Below are 24644 nucleotides of genomic sequence, written 5' to 3'. Positions count from 1 at the left end.
GGCCCTGTAGCGCTAAACGACTCCTGCCTGTGTAACACCTCATAGCCCTTTAGGCTCATTAGCATAATTATAATAGTTGATTTTATAAGGAAGGCGGCCATGGATAACAAATGTAGGATGATTACCACAGTCACGGTGTCGGATCTATGAGTAATGTCTCTGGTTTATCGGGATAGATTGTGATAGTACTGTATATTTCCTTTCATTATGATAGTTGTATAGGACAGACTTGTAGAGACTCCTTATAAAGTGTTACATGGGTTTTCTTTGCATTTCTATATTGCCAATAACTGAATGCCCTGGGGTTCTTAAATATACAGGGCGTATATTTAAGAACCCCAGGGCATTCAGTTATTGGCAATATAGAAATGCAAAGAAAACCCATGCCTGGGGTAGAAATAAACGCAGCCAGCGACTTCATCTATGAAAAAAATCGACGGCTGCAGCTAGTACGCACGGATAGTGCCCCCTGCTCACTTCACGCCCCACTGGAGTGAAGATGGTGGATTGGGGAAGATAATTGCTAGTGCAAGCTATAAGCTACTGACGTGGTGCAGAAGCCCTTATTTTTTTTTTATAATTGTATTTTTATTAAAAGTTTAACATACAATGTGATGACACATGTCAGCATACAAACAGGCAGTAAAATTTTTCCAATTTAAACATATAAAAAACAGGACTTATCGGATCTAGGAGCAGGAATTTACATCAATCTGTTACTTTGGCTAGGAGTTATTCATTTATCAAACATAATAGCTAAACAACGATTTCAGGTGTATTATCATGTTACACAGAATCCTATCAGTACAGAGGCCTGTAAATGGGCAGTCAGGAACTGCATTAAGCTTATGAAGTATTTGGCCTCACTACTAGAGATTGCAATCAAAGTATTAACACCTTTCTAGCGATGATCCTAAGAATCCATAACGAAAAAACCAACCAATAATAGAGACACAAGGGTACCATTCATACTCACAATAACGACAAACAACATGTAAACAAAGAGAAAAGATTCTTCCCAGCCAGTTGGGTGACCACTTCACCCTTCCTCACGCCCCAACTCCTCTGCCCAGAAACGGTCCCACTGGTCCCATCCCCCCTTCCACCCCCACATTGTGTCTTTCTTACAATAAAAATATCCAATTTTTAGGGAAGAATGGAATAAAATTGAAATCGTATGCATCCTATCAGTGATATACTGATAGAGCTACCATAGAGAGCTACTGCTTGGGTATACGTGACCCCTTTAAGCTTCTAACAGGATATGATACATATGAAAACATAGGTAGGTGCTGTGATATTGTGATTTCTCGACTATCCTTACTAGAGATAATCTTCCAGCAATACCCTGCAACATCCCCTACCGGGGCCTAGGCACGCTAGTGTCACGGTGCTTGGTTTGGGGAACGGAGGGCTGTCCTACAGCCTGGCAGGTCTCCAGCAGGTGGTGTGTTTCTGGAGTTCCCAGAAAGTACATTGTCCAACAATAATGCCCTGTGCCGCGATTCTCTAAGATCATGCGCCCGATATCCTGCATGTGTCGCATCCCCGCTCAGATCCGACGGAGTTCGCCTTCTTCTTCCCGGTGCATGTAAGTGCTTGGGCTTGCGACACAATTTAAAAGTTAAATCCTGCGCTCAGTCCAAATCAGTTGGATCGTCTGACGGCACTCCCCCTGAATTGTGTCGCATGGAAGGCGTCAAAAAAGGATCACGTCGCACCACAATCCCAGCGCAGACACTTCTTAAATATCCGTGCAAGCCGTGGAATTCCCGAAAAAGTTAAACAGTCCAACAAAAGTGAAGCGCACGACCCTTAGTAAATAAGCCCCATTATGTCAAAAACTTCAAGATACATATAACTCTCCAAACTCGGAATTTCAGGCTGAATTTCTTGTGACTCCATTTCTAGTTAAATCATTGGCCCCGATCGCTCATGTTTAGCACTTTCCTTTAACCCCTTAAGGATGCAGCCATTTTACAGCTTAAGGTTCAGTCCCATTTTTTAGATTCTGACCTGCGTCTCTTTATATGGTTATAACTTTTGAACACTGTTACTTATCAAAGAGATTCTGAGATTGTTTTTTCCCCACATGTTGTACTTCATTTTAGTGGTAAATTTTTGGCTGATAAGTTTTGCGTTTATTTACAAAAAAAAGAAAAAAATGATGAATTTTTAGAAAAATTTGCCATTTTCGAAATTCAAAATCACCGCGTTTTCAGGCAGATCGATTTACCACCTAAATAACTTGCCGAATAACATTTCCCATTTGTGTACTTTACATTTTCATAATTTTTGAAATGTTTGGATAATTTATTTTGACGTCACGCGGCCTACAAATCGAATAGCAATTTTCCGTATTTTCGGAATTGACTATTTTAGGGATACTGTTTGAAATCAAATTTTACATATTTAGCAACAAAAACCCCCATATAACCGACCCATTTTCAAATCTGCACCCCTCAAACTATCAGAAACAGCATTTACAAAGATTGTTAACCCCTTGAGATCTTCATAGTAATTGAATCAAAATGGCGGTGAAATTTAGAAATTTTGTCGGTTATACGTTCATTTAGCCCTAAAATGTACACATTTCCAAAAGATAAAAAGAGAAAACTCACCATAAAATTTGTTCTACAATTTCTCCTGAGTGCAGCGACCCCCCACATGTGGCCGTTACTTGTTTTATGGGGGCACAGTGAGGCGCAGAAGGGAAGGAGCACCCTGCAGCTGCCAGGATTTTAGTTTTCTCGTTGCCCCCTTTTGAAGGCTATAAAATTTTCGCTTTTCCGTTATTTGGGCCATGTGACGGCATTTTTTTGCGGGACGAGATGCTTTTTCCATTGTTACCATTTTGGGGTTGGTATCACCTATTGTTGAAAATTTTGGAACTTTTTTTGAGGTCAGGAGTAGAAAAGCATCAATTCTGTACTGGATTTTTTACCTTTTTTTTTTTTTTGGTGTTCACCGTATAGACTAATAATCATGTTATCTTTATTCTATGGGTCGATACGATTACGGGGATACCAGACATGAATATTTTTTCTTATGTTTTACTAAATTTGGCAAATAAAACCCTAATGTGGGGAAAAATCTATCATTTTTGCATCGCTGTCTTCCAAGTGGCATAACATTGTTACGTTTTTGGCTACAGAGCTGGTTGATGGCTTGTTTTTTGCGGGACATGTTGTTTTTTTGCAACAGTATCATTCTGGAGTACATATGTTTTGTTGATCACTTTTTATTGCATTTTTAGTGGGATATAATAGGTAAAAATCATAATTTTTGCCGGGTTTTTAACGTTTTTTTTTTTTACGGCGTTCATCATATGGGTTCAATAGTTATTTAGTTTTATTCTATGGATTGTTACGGACGCGGTGATACTATATATGTGGGGTTTGTGTTATGATTTAGACTTTTTTGAGCGTTATATGTCTCTTTATATGTTTTGGGGCTTATGGGCATTTTTAGTGATTTATAAAGTAATTTTTTATTGAAAAACATTTTTTTTTACATGATCCACCATGGGATATGAACAAGCAATCATCTGATTGCTTGTTCTTGATAATACTCTGCAATACTAATGTATTGCAGGGTATTATCAGTGCCAGCCTATGCAGATGCATAGGCTGACACTTTGCCTTTAAGATGACGTCACAGACGCCATCTTTAAGGTAAACCCTCCAGGCTTCTCTGGGGTTCCGATCGGACCCCAGAGGTGCCAAAACAGCGATCGCCCAACCCCCCCCCCTCCCCGAAAACGGTGCGGGGGGGCCGATCGTGGGGTAAAGACCCCCAGAAGGCATGTTAACGGGTTAAACACCTGCGATCGGAGCCCACTCCGACTGCGGGTGTTAGCCGGAGATGTCAGCGGTAAACGATGAACCGGCATCGTCTCTGCGCCGTAGCTGTACTGCGCTGAGCGCTATTCGCGGGACTCAGCGCAGTACAGCTACGGCGCAGAGCGCTAAGGAGTTAATGAGGATTTGCAACGCAACAGTCATTTTTTGGCCCATGAATTCTTCCTCTATGTCACAACCTCTTGCAGTATCTACATTATCTACTAATACTAATATACAGCTTAGAGGGAGATGGAGCAATTGCTGCTGCCAGGTCTTATATTTCTAAGCTCAAAAAAAATTGCACTAGGTCTTATTACCAAGGAAAACAGGGTAGCAGCGCCCCCTAGAGGCTCAGGACCATTGCCCCCTGTGTGATGGCTGTGAGCACTCTCCACAGCTATTATTGTACAATTAGAAGCTAAATATTTCATAACATGTGGACATCCTAGCAGGGCCGACTCTAGCATATTTGCTGCCTGAGGCGAATATTAAAATGCTGCCCCCCCCCCCGCTCCCTCTTAAGTAAATGCGGAAAACTTTACTAACAAGTAACAACCCTACAGACAGCTCCCTGACACTGTGTGACTGACTACAGGATCTGGGAGGCATTAGTGGCATCTAGTACCTTATAGATGACAATCTCTTCCATCAGGAGGACTTTATTCCGGGTTCTCCAATCCATGACGTATCACTGCTGAGGTCACAGCCGGATATCTTCAGCTCCGTGCAGCATCTCCACCCGGCGTCCCTAAAAATACCACAGTCACTTACAGTATAAAGTCTCCTGGATAACAACACTGCGCTCCTAAATAATATATACCCCTCACAACACAACTGACCGCACTCTCCCCACATATAACACATCCCTTCATTATATATATTCTACTGGAATTATAGCAGGCACAGCACCAATCAATATACAACACCCCCAATTTATTAATACAGACCCCTAACATTTTGTTTAAATTATGCAAAGTAATCTAATGTATCCTATAACTAATATATCCCACCCTGTTATTATATTACATGATTTTACATACAGTGCAACCCTGACCAATGTGAATATATAGCACCCCCTAATATACAGCCCCCCAGCTTAGTAATATACTGTATCCCATATACATCCCCCCAGCTTAGTAATATACTGTATCCCATATACATCCCCCAGCTTAGTAATATACTGTATCCCATATACAGCCCCCCAGCTTAGTAATATACTGTACCCCATATACATCCCCCAGCTTAGTAATATACTGTATCCCATATACATCCCCAGCTTAGTAATATACTGTATCCCATATACAGCCCCCCAGCTTAGTAATATACTGTACCCCATATACATCCCCCAGCTTAGTAATATACTGTATCCCATATACATCCCCCAGCTTAGTAATATACTGTATCCCATATACAGCCCCCCAGCTTAGTAATATACTGTACCCCATATACATCCCCCAGCTTAGTAATATACTGTATCCCATATACATCCCCCCAGCTTAGTATTATACTGTACTCCATATACAGCCCCCCAGCTTAGTAATATACTGTACTCCATATACAGCCCCCCAGCTTAGTAATATACTGTACTCCATATACAGCCCCCCAGCTTAGTAATATACTGTACTCCATATACAGCCCCCCAGCTTAGTAATATACTGTATACCCCCAGCTGAAATCTGGACCCATATAAATATATAACCCCCCAGGAAAAGAATAATCTGGCCTCATACAATATATACAGCCCCCCAGTATAAAATTATTCTGGCCCCATATAATATATAGAGCACCCCCCCCCCCCGCCCCAGTTTAAATGTATCTGGCCCCATATAATATACACAATACCCCCCCCCCCTGCCCCAGTTTAAATGTATCTGGCCCCATATAATATACACAATAATGGCTCCATAATACAATATATACAGTAAACCCCCCTCCCCCCCCCCCCCCAGTATAAAACAATTCTGGCCCCATAATACAATATACACAGTAACCAAGACCCCCCCCCCCCCCAGTATAAAATAATTCTGGACCCATACAATATATACAGTGACCAACCGCCCCCCCCCGCCCCCAGTATAAAACAATTCTGGCCCCATGTAATGTATAACCCCCCCCCCCACAGTATACATCAATTATGGCCACATATAATGTATACAGTGTTCCCTCCCCCCTCCCACGATAACGACACCTCCCCACTCCCCCACATAAAATAAATGACAGCACATGAAAAATAAAAAAAATCACACTCACCTGCAGGCAGCTGCTCCCTCGGCGCACGGCCCCGGTCTTCACGCGGCTCTCCTGTGAGACGCGGCTCCGCACAGTGACACAGGCGCATGACGTCATGACGCCTGTGTCACTGATTAGAACGGAGCGACGCAGCTGCCGGAAAGGCGCTGCGTCGCTCCGCATATAAATCGCGCCTGTGTCTTAAAGAGACAGGCGCGATTTATTTAGCTGGTGGGCGATTCGGGCGTAATGGACGCCCGAATCGCCCACTTTAGAGCGGCGAATTTCGCCGCCCTTTACAGGGACCCGCATTCTGCCGCCTGAGGCGAGATTTTCATCTCGCCTCATGGCAGATGCGGCCCTGCATCCTAGATGGCAGAGGTCCCAGACCCTGCGTCAGGATAAGATTAGGTCTTACACTTATTGTTTAACCCTGAAAGGAAAAGATGATTTGTTTCATTACTGTATAACACATAAGATGCGTACGGCCCATGTAGGGATGATCTAGAGATAGGCGGTGACATATGGGGTCCGCTTATCTCCCTGTAAGAGGAGAAAGTCACTAGAGGACGGGAAAACGACCTGAAGGAAGTTACAGAGGTGTTAAAGGGGTTGTCTGGTCATATAGCAAGTTATGGATTATTATTAATATGGATAAGACCTTACTTGCTGATTGGTGGGGGTCTCCGTGATGGGGAATATGGGACCGTGGGGGACTCCTATACCCTGAGATGAAGAGAGCAAAAGCGGTCTGTATGACTACGCAGTCTGGAGAGAAGTGTAATCGTACTGCTGTGTATGTTGTTAGTAGCAGCAGGACTGTGAAACACGGATTTATATTCCTGCATTGTACTAGGGAGGTGTCCTCACTTAAAGTTTTTACTGAGAGGAAGCTCTGATGTCGCCTCCATTTAAGTTTATCCCAGGTACTAAGATTCCCCCCTCTCTAATAAGTTTATCCCAGGTACTAAGATTCCCCCCTCTCTAATGCTCCGCTCACAATGAATACACTTAGTTTTGGATGGGGGAAGCTGTGACTAGTTTTGCTGAAAGCACTTATGTCACAAATATCATATCAATAAAAGAATACTAGAAATAAGGCCGGCGACACACGTGGCGTTTTTTGATACGTTTTTCTTCATTGTGTTTTTGCATCCTTGTAAGACGCATCATATTTGCATATTGGCTTTTTAAATGGGGTTTTGGATAAAGTGTCTAGTGTCTTAACTTGGTGTTTTCTCTGTTGCGTTTTTTGTGTCTGCGGTTTTTGCGTTGCGTTTTCATTGCATCTTTCAAACTTGTTGCGTTTTTTGTAAACCTATACATTTGTGGCCTGCTCGTGACTATTTTAAAGGGGAGCTGTACTTGGCTGCTATGGGCCACTAAGCACATTCTTACTTTTAGACAGCTTGATAAATCTGCCCCATTAGGGTGATGCGACACGTGGCGTTTTGAACCCGTTTTTGGTCCGTTTTCAAGCAGTCAGTCCAAAAATGCTTGCGTTTTTTGAAAACACATCCGTTTTTGACAGGTTTTACCAATTATCTTAATTAAAACTGGTCAAAAACGGATGCACTTTCAAAAAACGCATGCATTTTTGGACGGACTGTGGCATCACCCCTAATGGCGTTTTGCACCCATTTTTGGTCCGTTTTTAACCAGTCCGTTAAAAACCGTATGCGTTAAAAAACACATCCATTTTTCAAAACTCATGCGGTTTTTAACATTTTTAATTAAGATAATTGGTAAAACCTGTCAAAAACTGATGCATTTTCAAAAAACGTATCCGTCTTTAAAAAATGGATGCGTTTTTTAACGCATGCAGTTTTTAACGGACTGCTTAAAAACGGACCAAAAACGGGTTCAAAACGCCACATGTGGCATCACCCTTACTGTGTTTTTACAACTTTTTTAGACGCAACTGCCTGTAATTAACCCACATTGAGCATTGCGTTTTCAAAAAACATACGCAAGCAAACATTTGAAAGACGCATACGGAAAAAATGTATGTTTTTTTGATGCGTTCAAAAAATGCTGAGGTGACATTGCGATTCCACTGCGTCTGCTAAAACACGATGTATCCTCAGCGTGTGGTCAAAGCTGAAGCCTTTGGAATGCTTTAAGAATGCATCAAAAAACCGTGACACAACACATCATGTGAAAGCGTCCTCAGGGCCCCGTCCGACGAGCGCCTCCTTCGAGTCCTAATTTATGCACGCCCACCCGGCTGTCTGGAATTCTCGTGCAGGCGCAAGATCTTTTCTTTCTTGTGCTGCTCGCAGGTATCCTGTGCGGCTGCGGAAGAAATCGAGCAGAATTCCAGACAAACAGGCTGAGATACAAGGTGACATAACCTGCCTGCAATATCCTGTTGTATCACATGGCGGCGCTGTGTGACAGGAGCAGATACAGTTTGTGGAATACACATTATATCACATAATTATATGTATTTCCCAAATACCAAAGAAGAGGCCATGGGGCCGAGTATCGGAAGTATCAGTACAGATGTGGCTGATACCGGAGGAGACATGACGACTGCATGAATTCATGTCACAATATGACAATGATGGAGGACAGGGGGGGCTACAATATGAGAGGGGAGGGGGTAGGAGTACACAATGTTAGGGCAATATAAGCTTGGGGAGATAGATAAAAGAGGGGGCACAAAAGGAAAGGGAGGATAAAATTAAAGAGGGGGTGTTATATGTTGCCGAGTTGCATTATGGGTATTATAAAAGTCCATTAGGGAGTTTGCCACAGGAAGGCGTCATTATACTATGTGGGGGCCATTAGGGACAATATTATACTATGCGTGGGGGTGGGGCAAGGGGCGTGGTTTAGGGAAAAAGGGGGAGTTACTTTTTGTCCCTCTTTCTGTAGCCCAAAAGTTGGGAGGTACAAGGTCGCGGTCACGATGTGCGATTTGGTTGCATGTTCATAGCGTTTTAAAACTCATTACAACAGCTGAGGAGAAGTGATTTGCTTAATTACATCACTGTTAGCATTTACAAAACACAATGTAAACGCAATGTTAATGCATTCAATAACAATGCATTAACATTGTTGTTTTGTTAACACGTGCGTTTACACTGAGTTTTGTTGTGTAGTGCGCCCTCCAGGTGGTTGATTTGGACTTGCACCTGTGCTGTAGCTCCCTCATTAGGACTGGGACTGCTGGTATATGATACTTTCAGGCCGGGGTCACACGTTCCGCTCGGCTAATGCACAGGGAGCACTCGGCCCCATCGCATATGGGTTTCAAGGGAAACGCATGTGATCGGTAACCAGGCCCCGGTGTCTTGTATTGTCGCCCCCTGTGCGCTAGTGTATGACCCCGGTCTCACAAATATCCCCAGCAGAGAGCAGCTCCATCCTGTACTGACATTACATGGACCCTCCATCCAGGGCCGCATCTGCCATGAGGCGAGATGAAAATCTCGCCTCAGGCGGCAAAATGCGGGTCCCTGTAAAGGGCGGCGAAATTTGCCGCTCTAAAGTGAGCGATTCGGGTGTCCATTAACGCCTGAATCGCCCACCAGCTATAATAAATCGCGCCTGTCTCTTTAAGAAACAGGCGCGATTTATATGCGGAGCGACGCAGTGCCTTTCCGGCAGCTGCGTCGCTCCGTTCTAAGCAGTGACACAGGCGCCGTGACGTCACGCGCCTGTGTCACTGTGCGGAGCCGCGCCTCACAGGGGGCCATAATTATTTTATGCTGGGGGGGGGGGGGATGCTATATGTATTATTTGGGGCCATAATTATTTTATACTAGGGGAGGGGGATGCTATATGTATTATTTGGGGCCATAATTATTTTATACTAGGGGGGGTGCCATATATATTATTTGGGGCCATAATTATTTTATACTGGGGGATGCTATATATTATATATCACTATATCACTAAGCTGGGGGGGCTGTATATGGGGTACTGTATATTACTAAGCTGGGGGCTGTATATGGGGTACTGTATATTACTAAGCTGGGGGCTGTATATGGGATACAGTATATTACTAAACTGGGGGACTGTATATGGGATACTGTATATTACTAAGCTGGGGGGATGTATATGGGATACAGCATATTACTAAGCTGCAGGAGCTGTATATGGGGTACAGTATATTACTAAGCTGAGAGAGCTGTATATGGGATACAGTATATTACTAAGCTGGGGGGCTGTATATGGGATACAGTATATTACTAAGCTGAGAGAGCTGTATATGGGATACAGTATATTACTAAGCTGAGAGAGCTGTATATGGGATACAGTATATTACTAAGCTGGGGGGGCTGTATATGGGGTACAGTATATTACTAAGCTGGGAGGGGGCTGTATATGGGATACAGTATATTACTAAGCTGGGGGGGCTGTATATAGGATACAGTATATTACTAAGCTGGGGGTTGTATATGGGATACAGTATATTACTAACCTGGGGGGGCTGTATATAGGATACAGTATATTACTAAGCTGGGAGGATGCATATGGGATACAGTATATTACTAAGCTGGGGGGGCTGTATATAGGATACAGTATATTACTAAGCTGGGAGGCTGTATATGGGATACAGTATATTACTAACCTGGGGGGGCTGTATATAGGATACAGTATATTACTAAGCTGGGAGGATGTATATGGGATACAGTATATTACTAAGCTGGGGGGCTGTATATGGGATACAGTATATTACTAAGCTGGGAGGGGGCTGTATATGGGATACAGAATATTACTAAGCTGGGGAATGTATATGGGATACAGTATATTACTAAGCTGGGGGGATGTATATGGGATACAGTATATTACTAAGCTGGGGGGGCTGCATATGGGATACAATATATTACTAAGCTGGGAGGGCTGTATATGGGATACAGAATATTACTAAGCTGGGGGGGCTGTATATGGGATACAGTATATTACTAAGCTGGGGGGCTGTATATGGGATACAGTATATTACTAAGCTGGGGGGATGTATATGGGATACAGTATATTACTAAGCTGGGGGATGTATATGGGATACAGTATATTACTAAGCTGGGGGGCTGTATATGGGATACAGTATATTACTAAGCTGGGAGGCTATATATGGGGTACAGTATATTACTAAGCTGGGGGGATGTATATGGGGTACAGTATATTACTAAGCTGGGAGGGGGCTGTATATGGGATACAGTATATTACTAAGCTGGGGGGGATGTATATGGGATACAGTATATTACTAAGCTGGGGGGGCTGTATATGGGATACAGTATATTACTAAGCTGGGGGGGATGTATATGGGATACAGTTTATTACTAAGCTGGGAGGCTGTATATGGGATACAGTATATTACTAAGCTGGGGGGCTGTATATGGGATACAGTATATTACTAAGCTGGGGGGCTGTATATAGGATACAGTATATTACTAAGCTGGGAGGGGGCTGTATATGGGATACAGAATATTACTAAGCTGGGGAATGTATATGGGATACAGTATATTACTAAGCTGGGGGGATGTATATGGGATACAGTATATTACTAAGCTGGGGGGCTGTATATGGGATACAGTATATTACTAAGCTGGGGGATGTATATGGGATACAGTATATTACTAAGCTGGGAGGGCTGTATATGGGATACAGAATATTACTAAGCTGGGGGCTGTATATGGGGTACAGTATATTACTATGCTGGGAGGCTGTATATGGGATACAGTATATTACTAAGCTGGGGGGCTGTATATGGGATACAGTATATTACTAAGCTGGGGATGTATATGGGATACAGTATATTACTAAGCTGGGGGCTGTATATGGGGTACAGTATATTACTAAGCTGGGGGTATGTATATGGGGTACAGTATATTACTAAGCTGGGAGGGGGCTGTATATGGGGTACAGTATATTACTAAGCTGGGGGTATGTATATGGGGTACAGTATATTACTAAGCTGGGGAGATTTATATGGGATACAGTATATTACTAAGCTGGGGGGCTGTATATGGGATACAGTATATTACTAAGCTGGGAGGGGGCTGTATATGGGATACAGTTAGAGATGAGCGAACACTAAAATGCTCGGGTACTCGTTATTCGAGACGAACTTTTCCCGATGCTCGAGTGCTCGTCTCGAATAACGAACCCCATTGAAGTCAATGGGAGACTCGAGCATTTTTCAAGGGGACCAAGGCTCTGCACAGGGAAGCTTGGCCAAACACCTGGGAACCTCAGAAAAGGATGGAAACACCACGGAAATGGACAGGAAACAGCAGGGGCAGCATGCATGGATGCCTCTGAGGCTGCTTAATCGCACCATTATGCCAAAATTATGGGCAACAGCATGGCCATGACAGAGTGACAGAATGAAGCTAGATAGCATGTAAAACATCCAATAATTGACCCTGACACTATAGGGGACGGCATGCAGAGGCAGAGGCAGCGGCAGCAGGCTAGAGAGTGGCATGGCAACATACCCTAAATGGACTCAGGCTTCAAACCAATGGGTGGCAGAGAGGAACCAAAGGAGGTGAGCAAGAAGCGCTCAAATAATATCGGTACATGATAAAAGTTTGCCAGTATATTTTGTGGATTACACAGCAGGGTGGCGACAAAGTTAACATGGAAGCCATGAAAACAACCCAAAATTCTGCCTGACACAGCTCGTTTGATAAGGGGACCATGTATGGAGGCAGTGAACTAGTAGTAGATTAAAGGTGCTGCAGTTAAAACTATGTTAGTTGGATCTTGGCATGGAGCTGGCGCTCCGCTGCCAGGCGAGCTTTCGCCAATCCAAGCCCCTGTCTATAGGCTACTCCCCAAACAGCACTTCTAAGAACCTTTTGTATAAGATCAAGTGTAGTAGCGTTCTTATAAGTTTAGGATATGGCGGGTGAGGGGAATGTAAACAGATGCGCAAGAAGCGCTGAAATAATATCCCTAAATGGTAAAAGTTTGCAAGTATATTTTGGGGATTACACAGCAGGGTGGCGACAAAGTTAACAACTTTGATGTGGAATGCCCTGTAATAGCTCTTGGGCGGTGTGCCTTTTATCGCCTAGGCTCAGCAGTTTCAGCACCGCCTGCTGTCGCTTAGCGACGGCACTGCTGCTGTGCCTAGAGCTACCGACTGATGGCGCCATGCCCACGGATGGTAATTCGGAGGAGGAGGAGGTGGAGGAGGGGTGGGAGGAGGTATAGTAGGCCTTTGAGACCTGGACCGAGGTAGGCCCCGCAATTCTCTGCGTCGGCAGTATATGACCAGCCCCAGGGTCAGACTCGGTCCCAGCCTGCACTAAGTTAAGTGTAGTAGCGTTCTTATAAGTTTGGGATATGGCGGGTGAGGGGAATGTAAACAGATGCGCAAGAAGCGCATGATGCGCATGGAGCTGGCGCTCCGCTGCCAGGCGAGCTTTCGCCAATTCAAGCCCCTGTCTCTAGGCTACTCCCCAAACAGCACTTCTAAGAACCTTTTGTATAAGATCAAGTGTAGTAGCGTTCTTATAAGTTTAGGATATGGCGGGTGAGGGGAATGTAAACATCTGCGCAAGAAGCGCATGATGCGCATGGAGCTGGCGCTCCGCTGCCAGGCGAGCTTTCGCCAATTCAAGCCCCTGTCTCTAGGCTACTCCCCAAACAGCACTTCTAAGAACCTTTTGTATAAGATCAAGTGTAGTAGCGTTCTTATAAGTTTAGGATATGCCGGGTGAGGGGAATGTAAACAGATGCGCAAGAAGCGCTGAAATAATATCCCTAAATGGTAAAAGTTTGCCAGTATATTTTGTGGATAACACAGCAGGGTGGCGACAAAGTTAACAACTTTGATGTGGAATCCATGAAAACAACCCAAATTTCTGCCTGACACACCTCGTTTGATAAAGGGACGATGTATGGAGGCAGCTATATGGACGACTTTTGGAGGTAGCAATGGAGACAACGTGTGGAGGCTGCTATGGAGACAATTTAATTTGGATAGTGCCTGTATGTGGCAGTCCCAAACATTTTTCAAACCAGAGGAGCAGGTAGGTGGCCCTCCAGTAAAATGGAATAGATTGAGTGCCTGTATGTGGCAGTCCCAAAAATGTTTCAAACCAGAGGAGCAGGTAGGTGGCCCTGCAGTAAAATGGAATAGATTGAGTGCCTGTATGTGGCAGTCCCAAAAATGTTTCAAACCAGAGGAGCAGGTAGGTGGCCCTGCAGTAAAATGGAATAGATTGAGTGCCTGTATGTGGCAGTCCCAAAAATTTTTCAAACCAGAGGAGCAGGTAGGTGGCCCTCCAGTAAAATGGAATAGATTGAGTGCCTGTATGTGGCAGTCCCAAAAATGTTTCAAACCAGAGGAGCAGGTAGGTGGCCCTGCAGTAAAATGGAATAGATTGAGTGCCTGTATGTGGCAGTCCCAAAAATTTTTCAAACCAGAGGAGCAGGTAGGTGGCCCTCCAGTAAAATGGAATAGATTGAGTGCCTGTATGTGGCAGTCCCAAAAATGTTTCAAACCAGAGGAGCAGGTAGGTGGCCCTGCAGTAAAATGGAATAGATTGAGTGCCTGTATGTGGCACTCACAAAAATTGTTTCAAACAGAGGACCGGGTAGGTGGCCCTCCAGAAAAATTAAATGCATGAAGTACTATAGCAAGAGCCAGTGGGCCCTGTCAAAAAATAGCCATTTTCCTCTGCTTTACTGTACAAAGAGGAGGAGAAGGAGGAAAATGAGGAGGAGGAGGAGGAGTGGATCAATTATTCAGGTTGAGCTTCCTTCACCTGGTGGAGATTGGAAATTCTGAGAAATCCAGCCTTTATTCATTTTAATAAGCGTCAGCCTGTCAGCGCTGTCAGTCGACAGGCGTGTACGCTTATCGGTGATGATGCCACCAGCTGCACTGAAAACCCGCTCGGACAAGACGCTAGCGGCAGGGCAGGCAAGAACCTCCAAGGCGTACAGCGCCAGTTCGTGCCACATGTCCAGCTTTGAAACCCAGTAGTTGTAGGGAGCTGTGTGATCATTTAGGACGATGGTATGGTCAGCTACGTACTCCCTCACCATCTTTCTGTAAAGATCAGCCCTACTCTGCCGAGACTGGGGACAGGTGACAGTGTCTTGCTGGGGTGACATAAAGCTGGCAAAAGCCTTGTAAAGCGTACCCTTGCCAGTGCTGGACAAGCTGCCTGCTCGCCTACTCTCCCTCGCTACTTGTCCCGCAGAACTACGCACTCTGCCGCTAGCGCTGTCAGAAGGGAAATACTGTTTCAGCTTGTGCACCAGGGCCTGCTGGTATTCATGCATTCTCACACTCCTTTCCTCTGCAGGGATGAGAGTGGAAAGATTTTGCTTGTACCGTGGGTCCAGGAGAGTGAACACCCAGTAATCGGTGCTGGAATAAATTCTTTGAACGCGAGGGTCACGGGATAGGCAGCCTAGCATGAAATCTGCCATATGCGCCAGAGTACCAACGCGTAAGAATTCACTCCCCTCACTGGCCTGACTGTCCATTTCCTCCTCCTCCAACTCCTCCAACTCCTCTTCTTCTGCCCATACACGCTGAACAGTAAAGGACTCAACAATGGTCCCCTCTTGTGTCTCGCCAACATTCTCCTCCTCTTCCTCCTCATCCTCCTCCACCTCCACCTCCTCCGATATGCGCTGAGAAACAGACCTGAGGGTGCTTTGGCTATCAACAAGGGAATATTCTTCCCCTGTCTCTTGTGACGAGCGCAAAGCTTCCGACTTCATGCTGACCAGAGAGTTTTTCAACAGGCCAAGCAGCGGGATGGTGAGGCTGATGATGGCGGCATCGCCACTGACCATCTGTGTTGACTCCTCAAAGTTACTCAGCACCTGACAGATATCAGACATCCACGTCCACTCCTCATTGTAGACTTGAGGAAGCTGACTGACCTGACTACCAGTTCTGGTGGAAGTTGACATCTGGCAGTCTACAATCGCTCGGCGCTGCTGGTAAACTCTGGATAACATGGTCAGTGTTGAATTCCACCTCGTGGGCACGTCGCACAACAGTCGGTGAGCGGGCAGTTGGAGGCGGCGCTGCGCTGCCCTGAGAGTGGCAGCATCTGGGCTGGACTTCCTGAAATGCGCACAGATGCGGCGCACCTTCGTGAGCAAATCAGACAGATTGGGGTATGTCTTGAGGAAACGCTGAACTATCAGATTTAACACATGGGCCAGGCATGGCACATGTGTCAGTCTGCCGAGTTGCAGAGCCGCCACCAGGTTACGGCCGTTGTCACACACAACCATTCCCGGCTTGAGGTTCAGCGGTGCCAGCCACAGATCAGTCTGCGCCGTGATGCCCTGTAATAGCTCTTGGGCGGTGTGCCTTTTGTCGCCTAGGCTCAGCAGTTTGAGCACCGCCTGCTGTCGCTTAGCGACGGCACTGCTGCTGTGCCTAGAGCTACCGACTGATGGCGCCGTGCCCACGGATGGTAGTTCGGAGGAGGAGGTGGAGGAGGGGTGGGAGGAGGAGGAGGCATAGTAGGCCTGAAACACCTGGACCGAGGTAGGCCCCGCAATCCTCGGCGTCGGCAGTATATGAGCAGCCCCAGGGTCAGACTCGGTCCCAGCCTCCACCAAGTTAACCCAATGTGCCGTCAGAGATATATAGTGGCCCTGCCCGGCAGCACTCGTCCACGTGTCCGTGGTCAGGTGGACCTTGTCAGAAACGGCGTTGGTCAGGGCACGGATTATGTTGTCTGACACGTGCTGGTGCAGGGCTGGGACGGCACATCGGGAAAAGTAGTGGCGGCTGGGGACCGAATACCGAGGGGCGGCCGCCGCCATGAGGTTGCGAAAGGCCTCGGTCTCTACTAGCCTATAGGGCAGCATCTCCAGGCTAAGCAATCTGGAGATGTGCACATTAAGGGCTTGGGCGTGCGGGTGGGTTGCACTATATTTGCGTTTCCGCTCCAGCGTCTGGGGTATGGAGAGCTGAACGCTGGTGGATGCTGTGGAGGATCGTGGAGGCGACGATGGGGTTTTTGTGCCAGGGTCCTGGGCAGGGGGCTGACTAGCAGCTGACACAGGGGAAGGAGCAGTGGTGTGCACGGCCGGAGGTGAACGGGCTTGTTGCCACTGAGTGGGGTGCTTAGCATTCATATGCCTGCGCATACTGGTGGTAGTTAAGCTAGTAGTGGTGGAACCCCTGCTGAGCCTGGTTTGGCAAATGTTGCACACCACAGTCCGTCGGTCATCCGGTGTTTCCTTAAAGAACCTCCACACTTCTGAAGATCTAGCCCTCGCCGCAAGAGCCCTCACCACGGGAGCTTCACTAGTTGACAGTGGCGCTGATGCACCAGCTCTGGCCCTGCCTCTCCGTCTGGCCCCACCACTGCCTCTTCCAACCTGTTCAGGTCGAGGACTCTCCTCCGTCTCAGAAGCACTGTGTTCACCCGGCCTCTCAACCCAGCTTGGGTCTGTCACCTCATCATCCTCCGATCCCTCAGTCTGCTCCCCCCTCGGACTTCCTGCCCTGACAACAACTTCCCCACTGTCTGACAACCGTGTCTCCTCATCGTCGGACACCTCTTTACACACTTCCACTACGTCAAGAAGGTCATCATCACCCACAGACTGTGACTGGTGGAAAACCTGGGCATCGGAAAATTGCTCAGCAGCAACCGGACAAGTGGTTTGTGACTGTGGGAAGGGTCCAGAAAACAGTTCCTCAGAGTATGCCGGTTCAAATGCCAAATTTTCCTGGGAGGGGGCAGACTGGGGGGGAGGAGGCTGAGGTGCAGGAGCTGGAGGAGTGGGGATTTCGGTGACATGGGTGGACTGCGTGGAAGACTGACTGGTGGTGGACAAATTGCTCGAAGCATTGTCAGCAATCCACGACATCACCTGTTCGCACTGTTCTGGCCTCAACAGTGCTCTACCACGAGTCCCAGTAACTTCAGACATGAACCTAGGGAGTGTAGCTCTGCGGCGTTCCCCTGCTCCCTCATCAGCAGGTGGTGTCTCACCCCGCCCAGGACCACGGCCTCTGACCCCTGCAGTAGTTGGACGCCCTCGTCCCCGCCCTCGTCCTCTACCCCTAGCCCTCGGGTTAAACATTTTTAAAATGAGAGTTATAACTTTTTTGTTTTTTTTACTTCTTTTTGTTTTTTTTGGTGTTTTTTTTTTTTTTTTTTTTTTTTTGTGTTTTTTGTTTTTTTTTGAGTTTTTAAAACCAAACAATCCTATCCTATTGCTATGGCTATTTTCTAGCCAAGTATCAAAGGAAGCACACTACTATGCCAGATGAGATGACACTGAGTTATTGCCTAATAGAAATCCAACCCCTACTGAATTTTGCCACTTCGGCCTTTGCTATGGATATGTGCGCCACTAAGCGCAGAACACAGCGGTCGCAAGTCTCACTACAAATTGCTCAGAATTGGCAAGTACATGCACTGCAGAAACTACAGCCACCAGCAGATCAACCAGAAATCAAATATATAGAACGCTACTGTAGGCTTCAAGAAGCTGTTTGTATTCTCCTATGGCTATTTTCTAGCCAAGTATCAAAGGAAGCACACTACTATGCCAGATGAGATGACACTGAGTTATTGCCTAATAGAAATCCAACCCCTACTGAATTTTCCCACTTCGGCCTTTGCTATGGATATGTGCGCCACTAAGCGCAGAACACAGCGGTCGCAAGTCTCACTACAAATTGCTCAGAATTGGCAAGTACATGCACTGCAGAAACTACAGCCACCAGCAGATCAACCAGAAATCAAATATATAGAACGCTACTGTAGGCTTCAAGAAGCTGTTTGTATTCTCCTATGGCTATTTTCTAGCCAAGTATCAAAGGAAGCACACTACTATGCCAGATGAGATGACACTGAGTTATTGCCTAATAGAAATCCAACCCCTACTGAATTTTCCCACTTCGGCCTTTGCTATGGATATGTGCGCCACTAAGCGCAGAACACAGCGGTCGCAAGTCTCACTACAAATTGCTCAGAATTGGCAAGTACATGCACTGCAGAAACTACAGCCACCAGCAGATCAACCAGAAATCAAATATATAGAACGCTACTGTAGGCTTCAAGAAGCTGTTTGTATTCTCCTATGGCTATTTTCTAGCCAAGTATCAAAGGAAGCACACTACTATGCCAGATGAGATGACACTGAGTTATTGCCTAATAGAAATCCAACCCCTACTGAATTTTCCCACTTCGGCCTTTGCTATGGATATGTGCGCCACTAAGCGCAGAACACAGCGGTCGCAAGTCTCACTACAAATTGCTCAGAATTGGCAAGTACATGCACTGCAGAAACTACAGCCACCAGCAGATCAACCAGAAATCAAATATATAGAACGCTACTGTAGGCTTCAAGAAGCTGTTTGTATTCTCCTATGGCTATTTTCTAGCCAAGTATCAAAGGAAGCACACTACTATGCCAGATGAGATGACACTGAGTTATTGCCTAATAGAAATCCAACCCCTACTGAATTTTCCCACTTCGGCCTTTGCTATGGATATGTGCGCCACTAAGCGCAGAACACAGCGGTCGCAAGTCTCACTACAAATTGCTCAGAATTGGCAAGTACATGCACTGCAGAAACTACAGCCACCAGCAGATCAACCAGAAATCAAATATATAGAACGCTACTGTAGGCTTCAAGAAGCTGTTTGTATTCTCCTATGGCTATTTTCTAGCCAAGTATCAAAGGAAGCACACTACTATGCCAGATGAGATGACACTGAGTTATTGCCTAATAGAAATCCAACCCCTACTGAATTTTGCCACTTCGGCCTTTGCTATGGATATGTGCGCCACTAAGCGCAGAACACAGCGGTCGCAAGTCTCACTACAAATTGCTCAGAATTGGCAAGTACATGCACTGCAGAAACTACAGCCACCAGCAGATCAACCAGAAATCAAATATATAGAACGCTACTGTAGGCTTCAAGAAGCTGTTTGTATTCTCCTATGGCTATTTTCTAGCCAAGTATCAAAGGAAGCACACTACTATGCCAGATGAGATGACACTGAGTTATTGCCTAATAGAAATCCAACCCCTACTGAATTTTGCCACTTCGGCCTTTGCTATGGATATGTGCGCCACTAAGCGCAGAACACAGCGGTCGCAAGTCTCACTACAAATTGCTCAGAATTGGCAAGTACATGCACTGCAGAAACTACAGCCACCAGCAGATCAACCAGAAATCAAATATATAGAACGCTACTGTAGGCTTCAAGAAGCTGTTTGTATTCTCCTATGGCTATTTTCTAGCCAAGTATCAAAGGAAGCACACTACTATGCCAGATGAGATGACACTGAGTTATTGCCTAATAGAAATCCAACCCCTACTGAATTTTCCCACTTCGGCCTTTGCTATGGATATGTGCGCCACTAAGCGCAGAACACAGCGGTCGCAAGTCTCACTACAAATTGCTCAGAATTGGCAAGTACATGCACTGCAGAAACTACAGCCACCAGCAGATCAACCAGAAATCAAATATATAGAACGCTACTGTAGGCTTCAAGAAGCTGTTTGTATTCTCCTATGGCTATTTTCTAGCCAAGTATCAAAGGAAGCACACTACTATGCCAGATGAGATGACACTGAGTTATTGCCTAATAGAAATCCAACCCCTACTGAATTTTCCCACTTCGGCCTTTGCTATGGATATGTGCGCCACTAAGCGCAGAACACAGCGGTCGCAAGTCTCACTACAAATTGCTCAGAATTGGCAAGTACATGCACTGCAGAAACTACAGCCACCAGCAGATCAACCAGAAATCAAATATATAGAACGCTACTGTAGGCTTCAAGAAGCTGTTTGTATTCTCCTATGGCTATTTTCTAGCCAAGTATCAAAGGAAGCACACTACTATGCCAGATGAGATGACACTGAGTTATTGCCTAATAGAAATCCAACCCCTACTGAATTTTCCCACTTCGGTCTTTGCTATGGATATGTGTGCCACTAAGAGCTAAACACAACGGTAGCAAGTCCCCCTGCTAATTCCTCACAAAATGGTAAAAGATGCAAATTAAAATAAAAAAAGTAGAACGTTATTGTAGCCCTAAGAAGGGCTGTTGGGTTCTTTGAGAATCACTCCTGCCTAACAGTAAGCTAATAGAACACCCTAACGCTTTCCCTGACCAGCAGCAGCTCTCTCCCTAGTGGCATCCAGAGACAGAATGATCCGAGCAGCGCGGCCAGCGGCTAGTCTATCCCAGGGTCACCTGATCTGGCCAGCCAACCACTGCTATTGACGTGTAAGGGTACCACGTCATGCTGGGTGGAGTGCAGAGTCTCCTGGCTTGTGATTGGCTCTGTTTCTGGCCGCCAAAAAGCAAAACGGCGGGAGCTGCCATTTTCTCGAGCGGGCGAAGTATTCGTCCGAGTAACGAGCAGTTTCGAGTACCCTAATGCTCGACCGAGCATTAAGCTCGGACGAGCATGTTCGCTCATCTCTAGATACAGTATATTACTAAGCTGGGAGGGGGCTGTATATGGGGTACAGTATATTACTAAGCTGGGGAGCTGTATATGGGATACAGTATATTACTAAGCTGGGGGTCTGTATATAGGATACAGTATATTACTAAGCTGGGGGACTGTATATGGGGTACAGTATATTACTAAGCTGGGGGGCTGTATATGGGATACAGTATATTACTAAGCTGGGGGGCTGTATATGGGATACAGTATATTACTAAGCTGGGGGATGTATATGGGATACAGTATATTACTAAGCTGGAAGGGGGCTGTATATGGGATACAGTATATTACTAAGCTGGGAGGGGGCTGTATATGGGATACAGTATATTACTAAGCTGGGAGGGGGCTGTATATGGGGTACAGTATATTACTAAGCTGGGGAGCTGTATATGGGATACAGTATATTACTAAGCTGGGGGGCTGTATATAGGATACAGTATATTACTAAGCTGGGGGACTGTATATGGGGTACAGTATATTACTAAGCTGGGGGGCTGTATATGGAGTACAGTATATCACTAAGCTGGGGGGATGTATATGGGGTACAGTATATTACTAAGCTGGGGGGCTGTATATGGGATACAGTATATTACTAAGCTGGGGGGCTGTATATGGGATACAGTATATTACTAAGCTGGGGGATGTATATGGGATACAGTATATTACTAAGCTGGGAGGGCTGTATATGGGATACAGAATATTACTAAGCTGGGGGCTGTATATGGGGTACAGTATATTACTATGCTGGGAGGGCTGTATATGGGATACAGTATATTACTAAGCTGGGGGCTGTATATGGGGTACAGTATATTACTAAGCTGGGGGTATGTATATGGGGTACAGTATATTACTAAGCTGGGGGGCTGTATATGGGATACAGTATATTACTAAGCTGGGGGTATGTATATGGGGTACAGTATATTACTAAGCTGGGGGGATGTATATGGGATACAGTATATTACTAAGCTGGGGGGCTGTATATGGGATACAGTATATTACTAAGCTGGGGGGCTGTATATGGGATACAGTATATTACTAAGCTGGGGGGGCTGTATGTGGGATACAGTATATTACTAAGCTGGGAGGGGACTGTATATCGGGTACAGTATATTACTAAGCTGGGGGGGCTGTATATGGGATACAGTATATTACTAAACTGCAGGGTCTGTATATGGGATACAGTATATTACTAAGCTGGGAGGGGACTGTATATCGGGTACAGTATATTACTAAGCTGGGGGGGCTGTATATGGGATACAGTATATTACTAAGCTGGGGGGCTGTATATGGGATACAGTATATTACTAAGCTGGGGGATGTATATGGGATACAGTATATTACTAAGCTGGGAGGGCTGTATATGGGATACAGAATATTACTAAGCTGGGGGCTGTATATGGGGTACAGTATATTACTATGCTGGGAGGGCTGTATATGGGATACAGTATATTACTAAGCTGGGGGCTGTATATGGGGTACAGTATATTACTAAGCTGGGGGAATGTATATGGGGTACAGTATATTACTAAGCTGGGGGGATGTATATGGGATACAGTATATTACTAAGCTGGGGGGCTGTATATGGGATACAGTATATTACTAAGCTGGGGGGCTGTATATGGGATACAGTATATTACTAAGCTGGGGGGGCTGTATATGGGATACAGTATATTACTAAACTGCAGGGTCTGTATATGGGATACAGTATATTACTAAGCTGGGAGGGGACTGTATATCGGGTACAGTATATTACTAAGCTGGGGGGGCTGTATATGGGATACAGTATATTACTAAGCTGGGGGGCTGTATATGGGATACAGTATATTACTAAGCTGGGGGATGTATATGGGATACAGTATATTACTAAGCTGGGAGGGCTGTATATGGGATACAGAATATTACTAAGCTGGGGGCTGTATATGGGGTACAGTATATTACTATGCTGGGAGGGCTGTATATGGGATACAGTATATTACTAAGCTGGGGGCTGTATATGGGGTACAGTATATTACTAAGCTGGGGGAATGTATATGGGGTACAGTATATTACTAAGCTGGGGGGATGTATATGGGATACAGTATATTACTAAGCTGGGGGGCTGTATATGGGATACAGTATATTACTAAGCTGGGGGGCTGTATATGGGATACAGTATATTACTAAGCTGGGGGGGCTGTATGTGGGATACAGTATATTACTAAGCTGGGAGGGGACTGTATATCGGGTACAGTATATTACTAAGCTGGGGGGGCTGTATATGGGATACAGTATATTACTAAGCTGCAGGGTCTGTATATGGGATACAGTATATTACTAAGCTGGGAGGGGACTGTATATCGGGTACAGTATATTACTAAGCTGGGGGGGCTGTATATGGGATACAGTATATTACTAAGCTGGGAGGGGACTGTATATGTGGGGCAAGATTTTATTTAAGTTGTAGGGGATCTGTATATAATTTAATTGGGTGGTGAATAACGAGGCCTTTAAATATATGAGAGCAGGGATATATAAAAATAAATGTATTATATATATATATATTCATTAGGGGGTGCTATATATTTATTAGTTATAGGATACAGATTACTTTGCATCATGTAAACCAAATGTTGGGGGGGGTCTGTAATAATAAATTGGGGGTGTTGTATATTGATTTGTGCTTAGCATGCTATAATTCCAGTAGAATATATATAATGAAGGGATGTTTTATAAGTGGGGTAGCGTGCGATCAGTTGTGTTGTGAGGGGTATATATTATTTAGGAGCACAGTGTTGTTTTCCAGGAGACTTTATACTGTAAGCGACTGTGGTATTTTTAGGGACCCCGGGTGGAGATGCTGCACGGAGCTGAAGATATCCGGCCGTGAGCTCAGCCGCGATACGTCATGGATTGGAGAACCCGGAATGAAGTCCTCCTGATGGAAGAGATTGTCATCTATAAGGTATTAGATGCCACCAATGCCTCTCAGATCCTGTAGTCAGTCACACAGTGTCAGGGAGCTGTCTGTAGGGTTGTTAGTTGTTAGTAAAGTTTAAGGATTTACTTAACAGGGAGCGGGGGGGGGGGCAGCATTTTAATATTCGCCTCAGGCAGCAAATATGCTAGAATCGGCCCTGCCTCCATCCATCTCTATAGTAC

At 45.4% G+C, this 24644-nt stretch overlaps 1 protein-coding gene across 2 annotated transcripts in view; it reads left to right on the top strand.

The window, feature by feature from the left end:
• LOC140076579 (class I histocompatibility antigen, F10 alpha chain-like) overlaps positions 1-24644 on the top strand; it is a 197545-nt gene that overhangs the window by 132738 nt on the left and 40163 nt on the right. The window lies entirely within an intron of this gene.

This window comes from Engystomops pustulosus, chromosome 9 (assembly GCF_040894005.1).
Source record: "Engystomops pustulosus chromosome 9, aEngPut4.maternal, whole genome shotgun sequence".
Taxonomy (NCBI): domain Eukaryota; kingdom Metazoa; phylum Chordata; class Amphibia; order Anura; family Leptodactylidae; genus Engystomops; species Engystomops pustulosus.
Note: the sequence above shows the minus strand (reverse complement) of the source record. Positions and strands in the feature narration are given on the sequence as shown.